The 25,301-nt window shown below is 37.7% G+C and overlaps 1 protein-coding gene across 2 annotated transcripts in view; it reads left to right on the forward strand.

Moving 5' to 3' along the window:
• The window catches only part of NOTCH2 (notch receptor 2), a 180,807-nt gene that overhangs the window by 26,237 nt on the left and 129,269 nt on the right, over positions 1-25,301 (forward strand). The window lies entirely within an intron of this gene.

Consider the following 25,301-nt stretch of genomic DNA (forward strand, 5'->3'; position numbering starts at 1 on the left):
GTTTGGAATAGTAGTATTCCAGCTTGAATGTGCATCAAGTTTTGGAGGGTTTGTTAGAACACAGATTGCTGAGCCCACCCCCAGAGTTTCTGATTCTGTAGGCCTGGCATGGGACCTGATCATTCACGTTTCTGACAAGTTCTCAGGTGATGCTGCTGATGTTTTGGGAACAACACTTTCAGAACCATTGGCTTAGAGCATCCTCGGGTGTTTAAGTTTGGGGAGCTGCGTAAGCTTAGTTGGGGTCTTCTTATAGTTCCTGCAGTGTGTAGAAGTGAGTTTCCGGGTGTATTAATTCATTCAGCAAACACATGAGCGTTTTAGTTGTTAGGGGATACTGTGAAGAAAGCATACAAAAATGCCTCCATTTGTGAAACTTCCATGAGCATAGGCCAGGATTAACCTGATTATCAGTCCTTCTGGTTATCAGTCCTTGCAGGTGAGCCTGTTTCTTTTCCTAGCTTCCTTCTACTTATTTTTACTTTCTTTTGGAATCTTTGAATTTAGTAATAATGACATTGATATTATTAATCATCACCATAACTTTTTATTGAGTGTTCGTTCTGTGTCACATACTGTGCAGCTAAGTGTTTTACATTCATTATCCCATTTAATCTTTAGAACAATCCTGGTGTTTTCATCTCCATTTAAAAGATGAACTTTAGGGCTTCCCTGGTGGCGCAGTGGTTGAGAGTCCGCCTGCCGATGCAGGGGACACGGGTTCGTGCCCCTATCCCGGAAGATCCCACATGCCGCGCAGCGGCTGGGCCCGCGAGCCATGGCCGCGGAGCCTGTGTGTCCGGAGCCTGTGCTCCGCAACAGGAGAGGCCACAGCAGTGAGAGGCCCGCGTACAGCAAAAAAAAAAAAAAAAAAAAAAAAAGATGAACTTTAGAAAGGTTGGTAACTTGCCCAAGATGATGCAGCTAGTTAACGGTGGTGCTAGGTCTGTTTGACTGCAAGACCACACTCTTTACTACCATGCTTTTTAAACTGCAGATTGTGACCACTAGTGGGTCATGAAACCAATTTAGTAGGTCTCAAACTGCACTTTTTGGGGAAAAAATTGAATCGAATAGAAAAACCACAAGGTAGGGGTAAGCATTGTTTCTTGAAATTTTTGTTTTGGCTGTGTACATATATATGTGACTATTTGTTACAGTAGATCACAGTAAAAATGTTTGTAAGCTACTGCCTTCTTGACTATGGGACTTTAGGTCATCTAATCATTTTAAAAGACAGACTAGAAAATTCAGGCCTTAGGAGAGTAAGTAATTTTTCAAGAGCACAAAAATTAGTGGCAGTACAAAGACAAGATGTCTGACTTTTCAGCCCCTGGCCCACTGCTTTATCCCTCACACCATGCTGCTTCCTTAAAAGTGCACTGTATTGCCTGGGAATTGAGTCTTATCTTTTCATGTGATAGGAAATATGCCATGGAACCTTTACAGATGTTGACAAAACCTGAAAAGGGAAGTTGAATCAGCCTGCTCTGGGTAGGTGAAAATTCTGCCATGGAGCCCCCAAAGTCTACAGATAAAGCTCTAACATTTCTTCTGCTAATGCTGGTGTACTCGATGGAATGAGGATAATATTAACTAACACTGCCAGGCTGTAAGCATGTTTCATATACTAACTCATTTAAGTACCAATTATTTTGACAGGGTGGCCATGGCTGGGTCATGAACGGCTGTTTTGAGTGAGAGGGGGCGTCCTACCAGCATGTGCTAACACTCCTCTGTGCTGTCTCCAGTTCCTCATTTTGTTCCTGCTGAGTTCAGAGCTATTTTTTTCTCACAGCCTGGCTTACCTGAACATGGTCTCAGCTTTATTTTCTTGTTTCAGAACATCCACCTTTGTTAGGTGGGTAATTTAGGTTCCTGTTACCTTTCCCCTTAAATTAGTACATTGCTGATCTGCATCAGGGCCAGGGCTGTAGATTGTCAGCATGAATAGGTGATGGTGTACGTTGGTTCCCTCATGCAGAATGCTGCCCCAACCCTGTACACGAAGGAGCTTACTACAGTCTGTCCAAGAGTACTGGGGCACACTTGGAAATAACTTGAGAATGCTTACAAACCCTTCCAGCAAGTGCCCTTTAGCATTATGCAAATAATGCATGGAAGCTGAGGGAATGAAAAGCCAAGGCCTCCCCTTGTGGGGAGGGGAGGCTTGCACATTTCAGTTAGAAGAATATGTAGAAGCAAGTAAGGATGGGGTGATAACTTTCAATTGTGAATCATAAAATTTGAACTAGAAGGAGCCTAGAAGTCCTGAAAGAGTGAAGTGATTGGCCTTCGATCAGGTGGCAGCTAGGGGATAGAGAGCCAGGCATGGAACCTAGATCATCATTCTGTGGCCCCTTTCATCCTAAGACATGTTTACTGGAGTTGTCTTCCAAAGCACCTGATAACAGAAAAGAGTGACTCTCCCTTACCCTGGGATGAATGAAACAGAGGCACCAGGAACATGTACCAGGTTTATTCAATTTCTTTGCATTTTCCCCCAAATGATGTGACCCGCCCCCTGCCCCCCTGCTCCCCAGGGCTATGTGTGTTCTAGTTTGTGAAATGCCAGGGTAGAGGAACCTCCAAACTTTAAACAAATGTATGCCCCAAGAAAAACTTTTTTTTGAGCATGGACCCTCTCCTCCAAGTAAGTAAATAAATATTTATAAATTATGTACCTGTACAACTGTTATACCATATGTGCATATGTTAACTCTTAGTAAAGTTCAATTATATGTTTTTTAGACTGTAAATACGTAGACATTCTAAAATTTCTTCTGGTTCCCCAGTGGATGGTCTTGAACCCCTCCACCTCTGGGATATACACATCTGATTTTGCAGACCACTGGTCCAGACTGAAAATTGAACAGTTTAATGTCAAAGCTATTGGTTCTTTCATTAGATAGATTACTTTTTAATCCCAATAATTTGAATGTCCCTCTGCAAAGTAGTTTTTGAGGTTTTGAATTAAAAAGCTGTCTTTCCAGAGTGGACGAGATAAGGATGGAGGATGTATATGAATTAGGTTGAATTTCTCCTTAAGAAAGAATGCTGTTTTTGATCTAAGGAGAATGAACAACTTTCCCTTTTATGGTCTGTGTTGGTGCAAAACCCTTGTTTGATGTCGTTAAGTTTTCCCTCCCCACTGCTATAGTGATTAACCTGCTTCATAATCCATATTAGGGCTTGGTAAATGTTTGCTGATTTTTAAAAAAATACTTTCAGCCTTAACTAGAGAGCAAATTGGAGATGACAGAGAAGCAGGATGGAGAATATACCATGCTTTCCTATGGAATGCTGTTGAATGCTACTGGTAATTTGAAAGGGTTGTTAATTTGTTTTAGGCCTTCTGCAATATTACCCAAAGTTGAGCAAGACTTGTAATCAGAAGTAATGAAAATAAATTCGTTCATTTCATTTCAGGGTTTAGAAGCCCAGGACTATGAGGATTAGCTAAGACAAAGATACGCTGAGTAATCTGAGCGTATACTCAGCGTAAAAATACGCTGAGTATATAAATATACTCTATTTTAGTACATTTATAGAGTATATTATATATGTTATATATATAGTGTATATCATAGAGTATATAAATATACTCTATGATATATATACATAATACATATATATTATGTATTATGAAATATATGAAATGTACATAATAGAAATGTATATTATATATATACATGTATTATGTATATGTATTTCCCAATATTTTTGTCATTTGTGAGGTTGCAAATCATTTCAATATTAGAGCAGCTCAGTTCACTACTGTTACTGGAAAAACGAGTTAAACCAAGCACATATCCTACTGAGGGTGAGTCAACAGTGTCATTTTAACGTAAGGAGGGACAGTATATTAATTGACTTATTCCAAGTCCTGTGGTTTTCCTCCAGCTGAGCAAAGAGCTGTTGTTTCAGAAGTGTGACTTAGATGCAAAAAAAAAAAAAAAAAAAAACCAAAAAAACCAACCTTGCCCATTTCTTTTCTCAATTATAGCCATTTAGTTTTCTTTTTGCCTGAGCCTTTTCAAAAACCCATTTTCTCCTTACATTTCTGTCATCAGATTTCCTGAATTTTGATGGAATACTTATTTATAGAGAATATATTATTTGTTATAGACCAATTATAATTTGAAACTTTATTTTGAATTTCTCCACCAATTAATGGACCCGGGTTGGTATATGGTGTCAGAGATCCTTTAAAAAATGTTGTAAGGGAAACAGAACAGTAATCTATTTTAACAAGTCATTATTTTCTACAGTTCTTTAGTGGTGTGGACATGAAGTAAGGTAGTATTTTATGGAACAATGTACCAAAATGTAGTAATGAAATTTATCCTTTTGACTTTGGAAGAGACGAGTCTTGTATTCTCAGCCTGTGGAAAAACAGTGTTCTGAGCTGTCTGAGGTTTTCTTGAGTGGGATCCAGTATCATTATGGGTATGTGTCTGGATAGTTTATTTCTAGGTTTGGGAAGGTGAGTTTTTGTCTTTTTTCCTTCTCGGTGGATTCCTTCAATTGGAGAGAAGCGGACCAGATGAGGAAAATATTCTTTTATGGATTCTCGGTTTACCACATTAGTTATTACCCACCTTCTCTGAGTAGCAGACCATACTTTTCCTGTTTAGTGGTTCAGTTTTCATTAACTTAACTGCAGATGTGTTCTTTGAAGGGATTTATTTCTAATCAATTGAATTGTGGGTAGCTTAATCAAATGATGATAGATTGCCTGCTTTTAATAGGGTCATCATTTGTAAGAGTAAAATCTTGTAAAGATAAGGTGTCATCATTCTTATGATCTGGTTCCATAATTTCCTTTTGCTTCTGTGATGCTACTCTATTGTTGAGAAGAAATGGTATCTAGTTACAATTTCACAAAGGAAGAACTCTACAATTTCACCTGGTCTTTTATCTCATAGAGCAGTCTGTTTTTGTCTTTTTCCTAAGAAATATTGATAATACATAGTAGTGTATTGAATCCTAGGGTTGGCAAGTTTTCAAAAGTGGGGTTCTTTTGTTGTAGAGGTAGGAGTGATACTAATGAATGGATGTCAGTCCTTGTTAGGGCATGTGCATGAAGAGTGGCTCTTATCCTGGGAACTCAGTATTGCCTTTGTTTTTGACAAGAGTGTGGTAACTTTAGAGTTACCCCTTGAGGGGTAAGGTACTGTGTCTTTGGCAGGTTGATGCTTTGGGGTTATTTTCTGTGGAGATGGAAGCTCACTGTGCTTAAATTTATAAACATGTTCTACTTAGCTATTCTAAAGCCAGATTACATTGAGGGAGAGAATACTTGGTTCACTTGATGTTTTTAATAGAAAACTTAGAGTATTTTTGACTTTCTATGGTAACTTATATTCAGGCTTAGTGCCAAAGTGATTACAATGCCTTGGTTTTAATGGTTTTGATGAGGTGATGTGTGCTTTTGTGGGGAGGAGGAGAGATGTTATTTAATCACCAGCAAACACTAATACACTAATAACCACATTCACTGAATCCTTTGTCCCTTTGCTTGAACTGAGGGTTACTTGCTTTAATACCGGTTTTCCAGAGGGCTTAATCCTGTTAATGTGATGAAGTGATGGTGAGAAGGACATTCCCACTGGGCCTGGAGTGGTATAACTGGTAAAACTCCCTTTGTAAATCCCTCTTGTTCAACATGAGTGTCACTCCCATTTCCCCAAAGTGGAATGAATTTTTATTGAGGAGGGTATTTTAAGAGTGATAAACAAAAGAGATTAAAATATCTCCTCTGTCAGGTCACTGTGACCTTAGAAAGCTAGAATAAACTATCATTTTGCAGATTTTATTTTTGTCTTCCTTTGTGGGAAATTAAGGACTTGTTTATGTTCTTTTCGAGAGAGAGAGAAACGACTGGCCTGCTCCTTCAACAGTTTGGCTTGGCAAACATTTTCCAAGCATTTCCCCTGTGCCTGGCCTCTTAGCTGGGTTGAAGCTAGGTAGAGCAGACATGGTGTAGGTGTTGCCCAGTCCAGAGTCTCTCTTTTGCTGGAACTCCCTTGGGCTGTCAGGCAGGAGGAGTGGCAGCAAAGCAGATGAAATGAGTGGTAGGCCAGGGCATCTGCTTAAACATTTTTTTTCTAGGAATTTATGACTCATTTATGAGAGTAGGGGAAGCACTGAGCTCCAGAAAGTCAACACCCCTTACTGGATTTACCCCCCAAATTTTAATCTAATATATTGGAGTTTAGATCATTGCTTTTGCTCTTTCTGAGAACGCTGGACTGAAACTGGAACAAGGGAAGTCTTTTGGCCTCTCTAAAACCAAAAAACCTTTGTGAAAGGCAGTGTAACTTTTGCCAGATCAGGTGTTGCTGCAAATAGAGAAACCTAGACTTCCTTCCCTTGTTTGAAGACACAAACATGGAAGACAAATTTCGATATGGTCACTTATTTATTTATTTATTTTTAAACATCTTTATTGGAGTATAATTGCTTTACAATGGTGTGTTAGTTTCTGCTTTACAACAAAGTGAATCAGTTATACATATACATATGTTCCTGATATGGTCACTTATTGACGTACAGGTGTACCTTGGAGATATTGTGGGTTCAGTACCAGACCACTGCAATAAAGTGAATGTCACAATAAAGCAAGTTACATGAATTTTTTGGTTTCCCAGTGCATATAAAAGTTATGTTTACACTGTATTGTAGTCTATTACATGTATAATAGCATTATATGTAAAAAAACAATGTACATATCTTAATTAAAAATACTTTGTTGCTAAAAATGCTGACCATCATTTGAGCCTTCATCAAATGGTAATCTTTTTGCTGGTGGAGGGTCTTGCCTCGATATTGGTGGCTGCTGACTGATCAGGTGGTCGCTGAAGATTGCGGGGGCTGTGGCAATTTCTTAAAATAAGACAACAGTGAAGTTTGCTGCATCGATTGACTCTTACTTTTGTGAATGATTTCTCTGTAGTGTGCAATGCTGTTTGATAGCATTTTACCCACAGTAGAACTTTTTTCAAAATTGGAGTCAGTCTTCTCAACCTCTGCTGCTGCTTTGTCAACTAAGTTTAATAAAATATTCTAAATCCTATGTTGTCATTTCAACAGTCTTCACAGCATCTTCACTAAGAGTAGATTCCATCTCAAGAAACCACTTTCTTTGCTCATCCATAAGAAGCGTATCCTTATCCATTAAAGTTTTATCATGAGATTGAGCAATTCAGTGACATCTTCAGGGTCTGCTTCTAATTAAAGTTCTCTTGCTATTTCCACCACATCTGCAGTTATTGTGTCCACTATGAGGTCTTTTTTTAAAAATTGAGATATAGTAGATGTACAATATTATGTTAGATTCAGGTGTACCACATAGAGTAGAGATTTGACATTTGCATACATTATGAAATGTTCACCATGATAAGTCTAGTAACCATCTGTCCCATACAAAGTTATTACAGTATTATCGACCATATTCCTTATAATACATTCCTGTGCCTTATTTATTCTATAACTGGATGTTCGTACGTCTTAATCCCCTTCACCTATTTTGCCTCACCACACCCTCTCCCCTCTAGCAACCACCCATGTGTTCTCTGTATCTGTGAGTCTGTTTTCATTTTGGCTTTTTTTGTTCTGTGTTTTAGATTCCACATATAAAGTGAGATCATATGGTATTTGTCTCTCTCTGTCTGACTTATTTCACTTAGCATAATGCTCTCTAGATTCATCCATGTTGTTGCAAATGGAAAGATTTTTTTTTATGGCTGAGTAATATTCTATGTTTATATATACCACATCTTCTTTATCCATTCTTCTATTGATGGACACTTAGGTTGCTTCCATATCTTGGCTATTGTTAATAATGCTGCTATGAACATTGGGGTGCATGTATCTTTTCAAATTAGTGTTTTTGTTTTCTTTGGGTAAATACCCAGAAATTACTGAATCATATGGCAATTCTATTTTTTGTCTTTTTGAGGAGCCACCATATTATTTTCCATAGTGGCTGCACCAATTTATATTCCCATCAGCATTTTAAGAGGGTTCGCTTTTCTGAACATGCTCACCAGCACTTGTTATTTGTTGTCTTTTTGATGATAGCCATTCTGACAGGTGTGAGGAGACATCTTGTGGTTTAGATTTGCATTTCCCTAATGATTAGTGATGTTGGGCATCTTTTCTGTGTCTATTGGCCATATGTACGTCTTCTTCAGAAAAATGTCTATTCAAATTCTCAGCCCAATTTTTTTTTTTTTTTTTTTTTTTTGTGGTACACGGGCCTCTCGCCGTTGTGGCCTCTCCTGTTGTGGAGCACAGGCTCCGGACGCGCAGGCTCAGCAGCCATGGCTCACGGGCTTAGCTGCTCCGCGGCACGTGGGATCTTCCCAGACCGGAGCACGAGCCTGTGTCCCCTGCATTGGCAGGCAGACTCTCAACCACTGTGCCACCAGGGAAGCCCCTTGGCCAGTTTTTGATAGGGTTATTTGGTTTTTTGATGTTGATTGATATGAGTTCTTTGTACATTTTGGATATTTACCCCTTATCAGATATATCATTTGCAAATACCTTCTCCCATTCAGTAGGCTGCCTTTTTGTTTTGTTGATAGTTTCCTTTGCTGTGCAAAAACTTTTTAGTTTGATGTAGTCCCATTTGTTTATTTTTGCTTTTATTTCCCTTGCCTGAAGAGATAGATCCAAAAAAAATATTGCTAAGATCAGTATCAAAGATCGTACGGCCTATGTTTTCTTCCAGGAGTTTCATGGTTTCAGGTCTTGCATTTAAGTCTTTAATCCATTTTGAATTTATTTTTGTATATGGTGTGAGAAAGTGGTCCAGTTTGATTCTTTTGCATGCAGCTGTCTAGTTTTTCCCAACACCATTTATTGAAGAGGCTGTCTTTCCCCCATTGTATATTCTTGCCTCCTTTGTTGTAGATTAATTGGCCATATAAACCTGGGTTTACTTCTGGGCTCTCTATTCTGTTCCATTGATCAATGTATCTGTTTTTGTGCCATGTCATACTGTTTTGATTACTATAGCTTTGTAGTATAGTTTCAGTTTGGGAGCATGATACCTCCCGCTTTGTTCTTTCTCAAGATTGCTTTGGCTGTTGAGGGTCTTTTGAGGTTTCATACAAATTTTAGGATTATTTGTTCTGGTTCTGTGAAAAATAGCACTGATTTTTTTTTTTTTTTTTTTTTTTGTCATCAACTCTGGGTTTTGCATTTTCCTGGCAGCACTGATATTTTGATAGGGATTGTCTTGAATCTTAGATTGCTTTGTGTAGTTAGGACATTTAAACAGTATTGCTTCTTCTAATCCATAAGCATGGTATATCTGTTCATTTGTTTGTGTCATCTTTAGTTCCTTTCATTAATGTCATATAGTTTTCCAAGTACAAGTCTTTTACCTTTTAGATTTATTCCTTGGTATTTTATTCTTTTGATACAATTGTAAATGAGATAGTTTTCTTAATTTCTCTTTCTGATTATTATTAGTGTATAGAAATGCAACGGTTTTCTGTATTTTGCATCCTGCAACTTTACTGAATTTATTTATTCTAATAGTTTTTTTTTTTTTTTTAAATCACCTACTGGACTTTTTTAAAAATTAATTTATTTTTATTTTTTTGGCTGTGTTGGGTCTTGGTTTCTGTGCAAGGGCTTTCTCTAGTTGTGGCAAGCGGGGGCCACTCTTCATCGCGGTGTGCAGGCCTCTCACTGTCGTGGCCTCTCTTGTGGCGGAGCACAGGCTCCAGACGCGCAGGCTCAGTAGTTGTGGCTCACGGGCCTAGTTGATCCGTGGCATGTGGGATCTTCCCAGACCAGGGCTTGAACCCGTGTCCCCTGCATTGGCAGGCAGATTCTCAACCACTGCGCCACCAGGGAAGCGCTCTAATAGTTTTTTTAAACTATTTTATTAAACTATATTTTAAACTATTTTTTAAACTAAATAGTTTTTTTTTTAGATTTTCTACAGATAGTATCATGTCATCTGCAAACAGTGACAGTTTTACTTCTTCCTTTCCAATTTGAATTCCTTTTATTTCTTTTTCTTGTCCGATTGCTGTGGCTAGAACTGCTGCTACTATGTTGAATAAATGTGGCAAGAGTGGGCATCGTTGTCTTGTTCCTAATCTTAGAGTAAATGCTTTCAGCTTTTTACCATTAAGCTGAGGGTTTGTCATATATGGCCTTTATTATGTTGAGGTATGTTCCTTCTGTACTCACTTATTGAGAGTTTTTATCATAAATGGATGTTGAATTTTGTCTAAAGCTTTTTCTGCATCTATTGAGATGATCATATGATTTCTATTCTTCAATTTTGTTTGTTGGGAGTTTTAAAATTACTGATTCAGTTTCAATTCTGATAACGAGGCTGTTCGTATTTTCTACTTCTTTCTGATTCAATCTTGGGAAATTGTCCATTTCTAAGAATTTATCCATTTTTTTCTAGGTTGTCCATTTTATTGACATAACTGTTTGTAGTAATCTCTTATGATTCTTTGTATTTCTGTGGTATTTGTTGTAAGTTCTCTTTCTTTTCTGGTTTTATTGATTTCAGTACTCTCTCTTTTCTTGATGACTCTGGCTAAAGATTTATCCATTTTGTTTATCTTTTCAAAGAACCAGCTCTTAGTTTCATTGATCTTTTCTATTGTTTTTAGTCTCTATTTCATTTATTTCCACTATGATCTTTTTTATTTCTTTCCTTCAACTAACTTTGTGTTTTGTTTATTCTTCTTTTTCTAGTTCCTTTTAGTGTAAGGTTAGATTGTTTATTTGAGATTTTTCTTGTTTTCTGAGGTAGACTTGTATTGCTATAAACTTCCCTTTTAGAACTGCTTTTGCTGTATCCCATAGATTTTGGTCGTTGTGTTTCCATTTCATTTGTCTCTAGGTATTTTTTGATTTTTCTCTTTGATTTTTTCAATTGATTTTTTAGTAGCATGTTGTTTAGACTCCATGTGTGTACTTTTTTTTTTTTGCAGTTTTTTTCTTGTAATTGATTTCTAGTCTCATACTGTTGTGGTTGGAAAAGATGCCTGATATGATTTCAGTCTTCTTAAATTTATTGAGACTTGTTTTGTGGCCTAGCATGTGATCTATCTTGGAGACTGTTCCATGGGCACTTGAAAAGAATGAGTATTCTGCTGTTTTTTTGGATGAAGTGTTCTGTATATATCTATTAAATCCATTTGGTCTAATGTGTCATTTAAGGCCAGTGTTTCCTAATTGATTTTCTCTCTCAATGATCTGTGCGTTGATGTAAGTGGGATGTTAAAAGTCCCCTATTATTGTGTTACTGTCAATTTCTCCCTTTACGTTTGTTAATATTTGCTTTATGTATTTAGGTGCTCCTATGCTGGGAGCACATAAATTTACAATTGTTAAACCTTCTTCTTAGATCAATCCTTTTGTCATTATGTAATGTCCTTCTTTGTCTCATTACAGTCTTTGTTTTAAAGTCTATTTTGTGTGATATAAGTATTGCTACCCTAGCTTTCTTTTCATTTATATTTGTATGGAATATCTTTTTCCATTCTCTCACTTTCAGTCTGTGTGTGTCTTTAGATCTAAAGTGAATCTCTTGTAGGCAGCATATATATGGGTCTTGTTTTTGCGTCCATTCAGCCACTCTCTGTCTTTTGATTAGAATATTTAGTCTATTTACATTTAAAGTAATTATTGATAGATATGTACTTATTGCCATTTTGTTAATTGTTTTTTTTTTATTTCTTTGTTGTTTTTTCTTCTTTTGCTCTCTTCCCTTGTGATTTGATGGCTATCTCTTGTGTTGTATTTGGATTCCTTTCTCTTTTGTTTGTGTATCACAGATTTTTGGCTTGTGGTTACCCTGAGTCTCATATATAACAACATAAACATCTATATATTTCACTACTTTTGTCTTTTAAACTTCCTATTAGCTTTATAAGTGGTTGATCTACTACCTTTACTGTATTTTTACTTTTACCAGTGAGATTTTTTCTTACATAATTTTCATATTTCTAGTTGTGACCTTTTTTTCTGCTTAAAGAAGTCCCTTGAACATTTCTTGTAAAGCCTGTTTAGTGGTTCTGAACTCTTTCAGCTTTTGCTTGTCTGTAAAACTCTTTTTATCTCTCCTTCAACTCTGAGTGATAAACTTTTTGGATAGACTGTTCTTTGTTGTAGGTTTTTCCCTTTATCACTTTGAATATATGGTGCCACTCTCTTCTGGCCTGTAAAGTTTCTGATGAAAAGTTAGCTGATAGTATTATGGGAGTTTCCTTGTACTTGTTGCTTATTTCTTCCTGCTTTTAAGATTCTGTCTTTATTTTTAATTTTTTCCATTTTAATTATAGTGTCTCTTGGTGTGGACCTCTTTGGGTTCATTTTGTTTGGGACCCTCTTTGCTTCCTGGACTTGGATGTCTGTTTCCACCCCCAGTTTAGGGAAGTTTTCAGCTATTAATCTTCAAATAAGTTCTCTGCTCCATTCTCTCTGTCTGTTTCTTCTGGGACCCCTGTCATGCAAAATCAGTATTCTTGATATTGTCCCAGAGGTCTCTTAAATGGTCCTCATTTTTAAAAGTTGTTTTCCTTTTTTTCTGTTTAGCTTCAGTGATTTCCACTACTCTGTCTTTCAGATTGTTGGTCTGTTCTTCTGTATCATCTAATCCACTGTTGATTCCTTCTATTGTATTTTTTTATTTCAGTTATTGTATTCTTCAGCTCTATTTGGTTCTTTTTTATATTTTGTATCTCTGGTAAAATTCTCACTGTGTTCATCCATTCTTCTCCTGAGCTTGTTGAGCATCTTTATGATCATTACCTTGAACTCTTTATTGAGCAGATTGCTTATCTCCACTTTGTTTAGTTCTTTTACTGAGATTTTGTCTTGTTCCATCCTTTGGAACGTATCCTCCATCTCATTTTGCCCAATTCTCCATGTTTATTTCTATGTGTTAGGTAAGTCAGTTATGTTTCCCGTTATTGGAGAAGTGGCCTTATGTAGGGGATGTGTGATAAGGCCCAGCAACATGCTCCACTCTGATTACCAGAGCTATATGTTCTGGGGGTATCTCCTGTGTGGGCTCTGTGCACCCTACTGTTGTGGCAGGGATAACACCTGTGTGCATGCTGATAAGTGGGGCTGGGCCCTGGCCTGGTTGACTGCAAGGCCATGTCTCATGCAGTAGCTGTGGGCCAGCAGGAGGGAAGGGTAGGCTTCCCATGCAATTGACTGTTTGGCTTGAGGGGGCTTTGGGGTTGGTGCTAGCCTCCTGGAGTGCAGGGCTTCCACTGAAGTCTTGAACCCCTCAAAGTCATCCAAGAGGGTTTGAATCAACTTCTTCCAAGCTCCTTTTAATGCTGATATTTTGACCTCTTCCCACGAATCACAAATGAGCTCAATAATATTTAGAATGGTGAATCCTTTCTAGGAGGTTTTCAATTTCCTTGTCCAGATCCATCAGAGAAATCTCTATCTATGGCAGCTATAGCCTTACAAAATGTATTTTTTAAATAATAAGACTTGAAAGTCAAAATTACTTATTGATCCATGGGCTTCAGAAAGGATGTTGTGTTAGTAGCAATGAAAACAACATTAGTCTCATAGCACACGTCCATCAGAGCTCTTGGGTAACTAGGTGCATTGTTATTGAGTGGTAATACTTTGAAAGGACTCTATTTTTCTGAGTAGTAGTTCTCAACGGTGGTCTTAGAACATTCAGTAGGCCATGTTGTAAATGGGTGTACTCTTACCTAGGCTGTGTCGGTCTATTTATGAAGCACAGGCAGAGTAGATTTAGCATAATTCTTAAGGGCCCTAGGATTTTTGGAGTAGTATTCAGTAAATAAGCACTGGCTTCAACTTAAAGTTACCAGTTATATTAACCCCTAACAAAAGAGCCTGTTTTTTGAAGCTCTGAAGCCAGGTGTTGACTTCTCTCTAGCTAGGAAAGTCCTAGATGGCATCTTCTTCCAATACAGGGATGTTTCATCTATACTGAAAACCTGTTGTTTAGTGTAGCACCTTCATTAATTATCTTAGCTAAGTCTTCTGGATAAGTTGCTGCAACTTCTGCTCAGCACTTGCTGTTTCACCTTCTGCTTTTATATTAAGGAGATGACTTCTTTCCTTAAACCTCATGAACCAACCTCTAATAATAAAAAAAATAGTGAAATAATAATAATGAAATAATAATAATGAAATAATTTGAAATTTTGTGAAAATTACCAAAATGTGATAGAGACATGAAGCGAGGAATAGCCGTTGGAAAAATGGCATGACAGATTGGTTCCACGCATGGTTGCCATAAACCTTTAATTTGTAAAAATGCAGTAAAGCAAAATGCAGTAAAATGAGATAAGCCTGTATATAAGATTTTCTGTTTGCTGTCTTTCTTGGCTCATCCAGCAACAGTTAGATGAGCAAGAATGGACATGAACATTTGCAGGCCAAATTGTGACTATTAGTGTGCTGGGCTGTTTTTATTCAAATGACTGGTGTTAACACCACAGAAGTCTAAGTAGTCTTAGAGATAAATTCTTGCTTACGTGCACAGTAAAGAAAGAATGTGAGTACCTGAAAGTTTTATGGAGTTGGAGGACTAGGGTTTTTCAGAGGGATTGATTGAACATTGAAATTATCAGCTCTTCATCAAATATTTTTAAACATGCATTATTATTATTCTTTTCTGTTGACCATGGGGCCAAAGTTTTGTTTGCATGAGTTGGCATAGATTTGTGTTTGAAGAAACAAAAGAAGGGAGGGATTGAAAACAAAACTACATAAAAATGGAAGTTGGGGGCTGTATTTCATGTTTTCTTTTACCCTTGATATTTAATAAAGATTATTTTCCTTCTGTTACCTTCTTCTGTTCCAAGGTTGTTTCCCCAGGCATGTTCTCTGGAAATGGGAACGATATGCATTTACCATCTCCAGATTTAGGTATTTTCCTCACAGTGCTGGTTTCTCTGCTTATCTGGGATATTCTGGGTATGAGCCTACAGTTTAGAACCTTTTGAGCTCTTGGGTTTAGACAGTTCTCAGTGATGTGTGAAGGAATTTTGAATTGAATATTGTCCACAGGTGAATAGGGTTTACTTTTGGCTGAAGATATAGAACCTCAGTGACCCAGATAATAATATAGAAGTGACCCAAATGTTAGGAGCTTAGGCTGTGCAAATCCTGACTTCAGAACATTTAGTGCGACTTTGTATATTCAGACCTCCTATCATCCATTAGCATAATACACTGATTATGGTGTTCCAGTGACTTGATTCTTGGGAGTAACATTTACTGCTACCAACCAAGGATTTTAAAAAATCCTTCCTGTGGGGAAGGATGCCCATGGGGAAATCTGAAGTTGTTCCCTGGGTTTTCCCCATTTGGTTTTGGGAAGTTTCCATGATTTTATATAATAACATATAACAATTTAGATTTTTCCATGTTCATTTTGGACATAATTTTGTCCCTTATTCTTTCTTTTTAGGGTCTACCTCTAAATTAACAAACAGTAGAAATTGTCTACTCCATTTAAAAAGCATTCTGAACAATTTAAGCTAAAAGGACACTTTGTTTCTTTTGGGTGGGTATCAAGAAAATTATATATATTTATAAAATTCTTTTCTGGCAAGGGTACTTAAAAGCATGTATTTGAAATTAAGGGGTTTTTGATAAATGGAGCTGTGCTTAACAAAATAGTCTTTTAAAAATTTTACAAAGGGAGTGTTTACTAAAAGCACAGGAAATTGGTGACAGGCAGAGTTTGTCTCTGATAAGAGAACAGATAGAGACCATAGAACAGAATAGATAATAGAAGATATAAGACAGTGGAATAATACCTCAGATTGGCCTTTTATGACCACTAAGCAGTACAGAAATATATAGTCCTTTGTGTGGAGAATAATTTAACTCCAAATATGATATAACTTCTTACCCTCTGTTGGGTTTTATTACACTAAGATCCTGACCCTTTTGGACATGAAAACCTTGTAACTATTTTGGTCAGTGTCATTTTACAAAGGGTTAGATACTTACAGTGAAGAAATACATTGGAGCTATTTTGGACCATATTGGTGCTTATTGTTTTGTGGATGTGTATCAGTGTATCTACCCATGGGGAAAATGGTACTGTACAATAAAAGCATACTATCACTCTAAGACACTGATGAAAGAAATTAAAGATGATACAAACAGATGGAGAGATATACCATGTTCTTGGATTGGAAGAATCAACATTGTGAAAATGACTATACTACCCAAAGCAATCTACAGATTCAGTGCAATCCCTATCAAACTACCAATGGCATTTTTCACAGAACTAGAACAAAAAATTTCACAATTTGTATGGAAACACAAAAGACCCCGAATAGCCAAAGCAATCTTGAGAAAGAAGAACAGAGCTGGAAGAATCAGGCTCCCTCTGACTTCGGACTATACTACAAAGCTACAGTAATCAAGACAGTATGGTACTGGCACAAAAAAAAGAAATATAGATCAATGGAACAGAATAGAAAGCCCAGAGATAAACCCATGCACATATGGTCACCTTAATTTTGATGAAGGAGGCAAGAATATACAATGGAGAAAAGACAGCCTCTTCAATAAGTGGTGCTGGGAAAACTGGACAGCTACATATAAAAGAATGAAATGAGAACACTCCCTAACACCATACACAAAAATAAACTCAAAATGGATTAAAGACATAAATGTAAGGCCAGACACTATCAAACTCTTAGAGGAAAACATAGGCAGAACACTCTATGACATAAATCACAGCAAGATCCTTTTTGATCCACCTCCTAGAGAAATGGAAATAAAAACAAAAATAAACAAATGGGACTAATGAAACTTAAAAGCTTTTGCACAGCAAAGGAAGCCATAAACAAGACGAAAAGACAACCCTCAGAATGGGAGAAAATATTTGCAAATGAAGCAATTGACAAAGGATTAATCTCCAAAATTTACAAGCAACTCATGCAGCTCAATATGAAAAAAACAAACAACCTAATCCAAAAATGGGGAGAAGACCTAAATAGACATTTCTCCAAAGAAGATATACAGATTGCCAACAAACACATGAAAGAATGCTCAACATCATTAATCATTAGAGAAACACAAATCAAAACTACAATGAAGTATCACCTCACACCAGTCAGAATGATCATCATCAAAAAATCTACAAACAATAAATGCTGGAGAGGATGTGGAGAAAAGGGAACCCTGTTGCACCGTTGATGGGAATGTAAATTGTTACAGCCACTATAGAGAACAGTATGGAGGTTCCTTAAAAAACTACAAATAGAACTACCATATGACCCAGCAATCCCACTACTGGGCATATACCCAGAGAAAACCATAATTCAAGAAGAGTCATGTACCACAGTGTTCATTGAAGCTCTATGTACAATAGCCAGGACATGGAAGCAACCTAAGTGTCCACCAACAGATGAATGTATAAAGAAGATGTAGCACATATATATAATGGAATATTACTCAGCCATAAAAAGAAACGAAATTGCATTATTTGTAGTGAGGTGGATGGACCTAGAGTCTGTCATACAGAGTGAAGTAAAGTCAGAAAGAGAAAAACAAATACCGTATGCTAAACACATATATATGGAATCTAAAAAAAAAGAAAAAAAAGGTCATGAAGAACCTAGGGTCAGGATGGGAATAAAGATTCAGGCGTAGAGAATGGACTTGAGGACACGGGGAGGGGGAAGGGTAAGCTGGGACAAAGTGAGAGAGTGGCATGGACATATATACACTACCAAATGTAAAACTGATAGCTAGTGGGAAGCAGCCGCATAGCACAGGGAGATCAGCTCGGTGCTTTGTGACTACCTAGAGGGGTGGGATAGGGAGGGTGGGAGGGAGGGAGATGCAAGAGGGAAGAGATATGGGGATATATGTATGTGTATAGCTGATTCACTTTGTTATAAAGCAGAAACTAACACACCGTTGTAAAGCAAGTATACTCCAATAAAGATGTTTTTAAAAAAAAACATACTATCTTAGCTTAGCATTCATTTGGAATTTTTATACCTATGTTTTCTGCATTTGCCATTTAGATGTAAATTATTTGGCTTCAGTTCAAACCATTTAAATCAATTCTTAGCATAATACACATGGCTTAAGATTCACGGGGGAGGGTGTTTATTTATTCATGCAAATTTTAAGATAGGAACTTCCAAAGATGTTTTAGGTTTGTGAAGATTAAAAAGTATGGTTCCATTTTCTCAACTTTTCATCCCTGTTAAAGGCCAGGAAATTTGCACCATTTTTTCCTCCATATTTTACTTTTCTACTCCTTACACAATATGAAATCAGAATTATTAGGCACAGTCACATTTGGGTATCCCCATGCTTATTAAAATTGGAGCCTTGGAATATTTTAAACACATAAACCGATTGTTGAGTTTGTTAAAGGGTTTTGTCAAAGTTAGAGATAGTTCATTGAATATTTTATGAATATTGAGTATACCTGCTGCGTTCCAGGCACTGTTCTAGGTCCTGGTTATACAAAGATGAGCCAATCATGGTCACTGCCTTTAGGGAATTTGCTCAGAGGTGGAGAGAAATTGGTGAGCCTGTATTTATAATGCATCTGCCCAAGATGTAAGGGGAGTATGAGGAGGGACATGTAAATCAGACTGGAGGGTCTCTGAGGGCTTCTTAAGGAAGGTAATGCTTTATTCGTGATTTGAAATATAAGTAGGGGTTAGCAAGATGGAGAAGGAAGAAAGGGAGGGGAAGTATTTTCCAGGTGGAAGAATGTTTGTGTAGAGATGATTATTAACAAATTGGTCACATGATTTATAAGTATATGTGTATTTTTCATATCTTGCATTTCATATGGAAGAGGCAGTCCATTTTCATCCCCAAAACTAAGAAATTAAAATTTAACTCATAAGTAAATTTTTTCTGCAGTCTTTAAAAATACAGCAAAAGAAAAGAAAAAGAAAAAAACGCAGTGCATAATATATGTTAACATAGTACAGCAAGTGTGCCAAATTTTGTTTTTTGCAATAAATCCAACATTATAAAATAGGACAAAAATTGGAATTTTTAAAATGAAAGATTATTATAGATTCACCAACTCACTGGGATGAATATCTTTATAAAACAGAAATGCTATTAATAATTTTAAAAATACCCTTATGTTATTTATAAATTCAGTTTTTTGTTGGTTATATTTTCTTAAATCAAGGCATACCTGCTTTTGAAAAGTAATATTTTGCTATGAATCTTACAGCTTAAGCCTTAATTTCTGTGGGTCTGGTATCATCATCTCTTAAGTAGAAAACAAATGTTCTATTAGATGATACCTTTAAGGGGCATAGAAATCCTTGGAACACTATCAGGAAAATAAAATTAATATCTCCCTTGTTTCATTTATGTGCCTTTTAATCAAGGCAGATTTCAAGGAGGAAGACAGATATTTCTCCATTTTGTTTTTCTTTAAATGTACTACTTGGGATTTGAAGCTTCTGCACTTCTGTTTGTTTGGATTTTCTTTTTTTCATGGCTTAATCCCAAAAAATGGAATAAAAAATTTAGCAAAAGCTTTGTTGTTTGAAATTGCAGGGTGCTGCGAGACTTATTGCAAATCCCTGATGTCTCCCTGTCTGCCCTCAATTCTCCTATTTTTGGTAATAATGCAAGCAGTCATTTTAGAAAACTTTGCTTTGTTCATTTTACTGAGCCTCTTCCAGCACCATGTGCCTGAAGCAATAGCAGCCAGCCACAGCCAAGGTCCTAGGGCATAAACTCAGACTTCATCTTTCTCAAATGCTGCTACTTGAAATTTGCATAAACGTTGAAAAGAAAATTAAAGGGGCCCTCTATGCCTCCTCTTCACGTATTTTAGGAACCCCAGCCATTCAAGGCATTAAAATGTCTTTTGAGTCATCAGTGGATGTAAAAGCACAAACAGATGCCATCCTGCAGACAGGGGGAGCAGGATATGAAAAAAATCATGTGAGCTGGACAACAGAGGCTTATTTGAAGAGGCTACAAAGCAACAAGTAATGCCAATTTAAAACGATTACATGTTAATGCAACAAGTGAAACACATTTGAAGGCTGCTCAGATTACACCGGCTGGGGTGCAGACTTAATTACTCATGTTAGAGATTCCTAAAACAAAGGGAGGCTTTTAAACCAGTGATATGTAGCTGGCATGATACTGAAAAGCCCTGGAAAACCTAGGTAAATGCCTAGAGGAAGTTTTAAGGACAGTTCCATTAAGTCTGGATATCTTGGGCCTGTCCCTAAATGGGCAAATTCCTTAGGCACTGGAACTGGTAAAAATCAATGACAGTTTATTCTGTTGTTTGCAGTATTTATATACAAATGAGGCTGATAAACTTTACTAGAACCTTGTCTGGACTGAGTTATACTTAGTGCTTAACAACAAATGTTTGTGTTGTATTTCTTAAAGGTTCTTTCTGGAGTGATTCTGAAATTGATATTGAGAGGGTCTGCTAAAGGTATACAGTAAAAACAATTTTTGTTTTACTCCTATTTATCTTAGTCATTTGGGTATGTCATTTTCTGTCTGTCCCTATTCCTAACTTCCCTAGATTGTGTGCACCATGAGAATAGGAATTGTTTGCTTTGTCCCTGTTTGATTTTCATGCAGTGCTTAGTAGAGGGCCATACTCCGAGTAGTCGTTCAACAAGTAGTAAAAGCACCATATTAAAACTGAATGACATTTTTGCTCATATATAGTGTTATTTTACCTTTCATGAATCACTTCTCCCTATGCTTGCAGTGCTATACCTTTTTTTTTTTTTTTTTGAACAGTGAGTGACTTTTTTTGTAGTAGTTCAGGATATCTTTTACTAGACCTTTATTGGTGGCAACTGGGAAGAATTTATTCCATTTATTGATATGTCCTAAATTGCTTAGGGCTCTTCTATTTTTCCAGATTTCTCAGTTTGTTAAACTGGGATTTGACTGATATAACAAGTTCCTCTAAAGCCACCATTTATCATGGAATCAATTACAAAGAATTTAAGTACCTACTATGTGAGCAGTCCTTTTTTGAGCTCTTACTATGTGTCAGGCATTTGTTCTAGGCTCTTTAAATGTATTAATTTAGTTCATTCTTGCCAGGGCTCTGAGAGAGATTATTTTGTACCAGAAGAAATGAATGTACAAAGAGGATACACAGATAGACAGTAAATGGTGGGGCTGGAATTCCAACTGAGATCCTCATTTCAGCATTTATGCTTTCAATCACTAAACTATATTGCCTCAAATATACAGAAGAGAAGAAATGGTTTCTATCATCTAGGAACTTAAAAGTGTAAAAGCCGAGGGAGTTAGGAGACAGTACAGAATTAAATGCTAAATTGTGAGTTATGAGTGTTACAAGGGTAGGGGTTGGCCTGTGAGGACAGAACCATCCAGGGGAAGCTTTGTGGGCCAGGCAGAAGGTGAGCTGGGCCTGGGAGGAAGGAGCAGAATTTAGATAGTAAAGGGGAAGTGGCAATCAGAGGAAGCTGAGATACTAGTGGAGGCAAGGAACTGAGTTCACAGTGGTCCGTGCAAGCAAGAGGCTGCGTTCCAAAGCGGTTCGAGGTGAAATGCTGGGCGCATAATGTAGGCTGCGATCTTGAAGGCCAGAGTGAGGGCTTCGACTGGAAGAAGGAAGGAATGACTCGTCCCTGGAAGAAAAAGTGCCAAGCTTGGCTCTGTACCTACCGAAGGTACTGCATCCACCTCTCAACTGGTTCTTCTGAAGCCAAGCTGAGAATAAGTTCTGAAAACTGAGTAAGAACTGAAAGCCACTGCAGATTAGCGAGTGGTGGACTGACACTTGTAACATTGTCTTTTTGGGAGGTTAGATGGGATTAGAATAAAATCCTTACCATTTGCGGGGGAGCTGAGAAAATGAGTGGCTTCGGCCTAGTCTAAAGTGGGGTGACTTGCATAAGCTTATATAAGAAAGGAAGAAAAGCCTTCACACACTGGAACATTTAACAGTCTTGACTTTTTTCAAACACAGATCTGGTTGTGTTGCTTTCCTTGCTTAGAGCAGCCCAGTAGTTCATGCTCACCCTTAGAGTAGAAGCTGTAATCTAACCCCTGCCTGCTTTCTTTGCTGTTTCCTATTACCCTCCCCATTGTTTAATAATTTCTAGCTATACAGACATGGAATACCAGTCTCATTCCATCTCCAGGCCTTTACGCTTGCTGTTTCCTCTGCTTGGGATCACTGTTTCCCCATATCTTCATTATTCTTATTCATTTAAGTCTTAGCTCAAAGGAAACCACCTGAGAGAGGCCTTTCCTAGTCACTTTATCTAAAGTAGGTCCCTACACCTCCAGCATTCCTGATTACGTTGTATCCCATAACTGGGTTCTGTTTCCAATAGAATCTATCACTTACCACTGTGAGATAATAAATAAATTTACTTATTCATTATCTGTCTTTCCCTAGTAGAAATAAGGTTCATGAGGACAGGGGCTTTATTCTGTTAACCATGGTTTCCCTGACATCAAGGCCTGCACCTCACGTAGTAGATGCTCTGTAAGTACTTTTTTTTTTTTTAAATGAATTTGGCTGCTCCCTGAGGCTTGTGGGATCTTAGTTCCCCGACCAGGGGTTGAACCCGTGCCCTCGGCAGTGAAAGTGTGGAGTCCTAACCCCTGGACCTCCAGGGAATTCCGTCTGTAAGTATGTTTCTGAGTATTGGAAGACTAGTCCCCAAATATGCAGTACAGAAAATGTGTGAAAATTGGAAATATTCTAGCTATTGTGTCACATTGCCAAGTGATGGAGTGATGAAATTGGAATCCACTGCTTCTTTTTGTTTTTGCCCTTTTTGGGGGCAGGGGGCACATACATATATGAGATTGATATTCGTCAGCCAGCATTTATTGAGTAACCTCTGTAGCTTAAGATGAAAATTCGGGAAAAAGTCACTCCTTTTTTGAGCGACCGGTTTCTCTGAGTCTATTAAAACATCAGTTTAGTGTCTAACTGATATGATGGAACATTTCACTTTTTACTTTACAAATATAAAGCTGCTTTTAATTTTATTGTTAAATTTAAGTGTTTTACGTTGGGAAAAAAGTAAATTGAATTTTGAAATGAGATCTTTCCCAGCCTCACTGTCATGGTTTTTAGTTATCAAAGTTTTAACTTCTATATTTATGACAAATTCATTCAGAAATAACCTCTGAGCAAAGTTGTGAGTCTCAAATTTTACTTTTTTGTTGTTTTTGTTATTCATCCAGGCAATACATTGTCATCTAGATCATCCAAGCCTTCTGGTGGATTATATAGTCTTAGGGGATTCCTTAAAGTGGACCACCATGCCTTAGTACAGGTGTTGTGTCCAAGTGTGGCTCCTCAGAGTAGCAGCATCAGCATCACCTGGGAACTTGTTAGGCATGCACATTCCCAGGCCCCCTTTAGACTGACTCACTCAGAAACTGGGGGGATGGAGTCCAGCAATCTGTGTTTTAACAAGCCCTCCAGATGATTCTGATACTAAAGTTTGAGAACCGTGGCTTAGTAAATGTTAAAGGTTCAAGGTAGCATGATCCTACGGATCAGCCAAATGGCATTAATTATTAGCCTTGTGAGCCTACCTCCTTTTTGGTCCCTGAATTTGATTGGTTCACTAAGGCTACACTGTGAAGTTATTTTCTAGATTGATTGCCACATGTTGACTTTAGGTTGTTTGTATTTCTCTGCACCTGTCACTGTAATGATTTGCTGGGATGCTTAATAGGAACAGACTGTGATTTTTTTTTTTTTTTTTGCACCCATGGCTTTCTGAGTCATGGGTGGCTGGCTTCTTTTGTCCTTCTGGATAGATTTCTCTAGGTACCAGGCATGCCATTCATCTACTTTTAATGAGGGAGTTGTCACTGTTGGATCACAGGGGATCCTTCAGCAGCATTTAGTTTACCCCAGTTTGGTTTACAGGTTGGGAAATTGAGCCCCCATGAGGTTGTGTTTTTCTTGCAGTAGTGCAGCTAGTTTGTGGTAGAGCCAGGGTTTCAGGACTCCTGACTCCCTCCACTGCCCCAGGATTCCTGCAGGGGGAGGCCAGAGCTGTGGCTTGCTCTGGGCTGCAGGGGGAGGACAGAGCTGTGTCTTGCTCTGGGCCTGCGGGACATTCCTTTCCTATTTAAAGAAAAAAGCAAATAGAAAAAAAGTCAGGAAGTTCTCATTGAACCTAATAAAAGTGTCTAAAGAGAATAAAAAAATCAGTTTGAGAACTTTGGTATGGAGGAAATAACCTGACATTAACTGTTTTAATTATAGTTGTTGCATTGGGCTTATCAGTGTGGGAAGAGGGAGCATTTGAGCCCTACAGGGAAGTGGGATATGGACAACAAGATGACCCTCTTCCTGAATATGCCTGCTTAGGCTGCAGCCTAGTGACTGCTTGTGTGATACCAATAGCTGTCATGGAGACAGGGCTGGACTCAGTAAGGCCCAGCAGTGTCACAGCTAGTGCTATGGAGGAATGCCCCATGAGGAGACCTCTTAACCTTCTTGGCCTTCACTTTCTAATACGTGGGTATAATAATACCTATTTTGTCCATCTTGAGAAGAAAAATGTCAGATGGTGGGAAGCGGTGTATTACTGTAGTTAAGAGCACAGACTCTCTCATGAGATCCAGACTCCCTATGTTCAAATTCTGGTTCTTTCACTCACTGTTGTGACAATAGGCGGGTCACTTATCCTTTCTGTGGGATGGGTTTAATGAAATTAACTACTTCATAGGGTTGTTGGGAAGACTGAAGTAGTCTGTGTAAAGGGCTTAGAACAATACCTGGTATTTAGTAAGTGCTATGTGTTAGCTGCTATTGTTATCACTAGTTTTTAAAAATATTATTACCTTAAGAGCTGAGATTTTTGTAAACATATTCTCAAAGGGTTTCATCACTTGATAACAGTACTGGGCAAATAGAAGGCTCTTATGCAGTAATTGTTAATGGAGGAGCTTTTCTAACATCCAGCTTGTGCCTGGGCCCCGCTGTGAGAAGAAGCTGGTTTTGATGCCCGGGAAGGGCAGACCTAGAGCCTCTGATATTGCAGTTTATTCATAGAGTGGTACGCACAGAGGAAACTCAAAAGTGGAGACTTCTCAGTTTTGCTTTCAGATATTTATACTTGAACCATCCTAGGAGATGAAGATCTTAATAATCTTCTAGAAAAAGTTCATGGACTTCAATTTTGATTTTTATTGTTTGACAAAGTTTCTTTCTGTCTTGCAATTCCACTTGTTATTAGTATTCTTGATAAGCATTTTGGTGATGAAAATTCCAACTCTAAAAGCTAAACAATCAAGGT

Source organism: Mesoplodon bidens, assembly GCF_964165515.1.
Source record: "Mesoplodon bidens genome assembly, chromosome: 2".
Lineage (NCBI taxonomy): Eukaryota > Metazoa > Chordata > Mammalia > Artiodactyla > Ziphiidae > Mesoplodon > Mesoplodon bidens.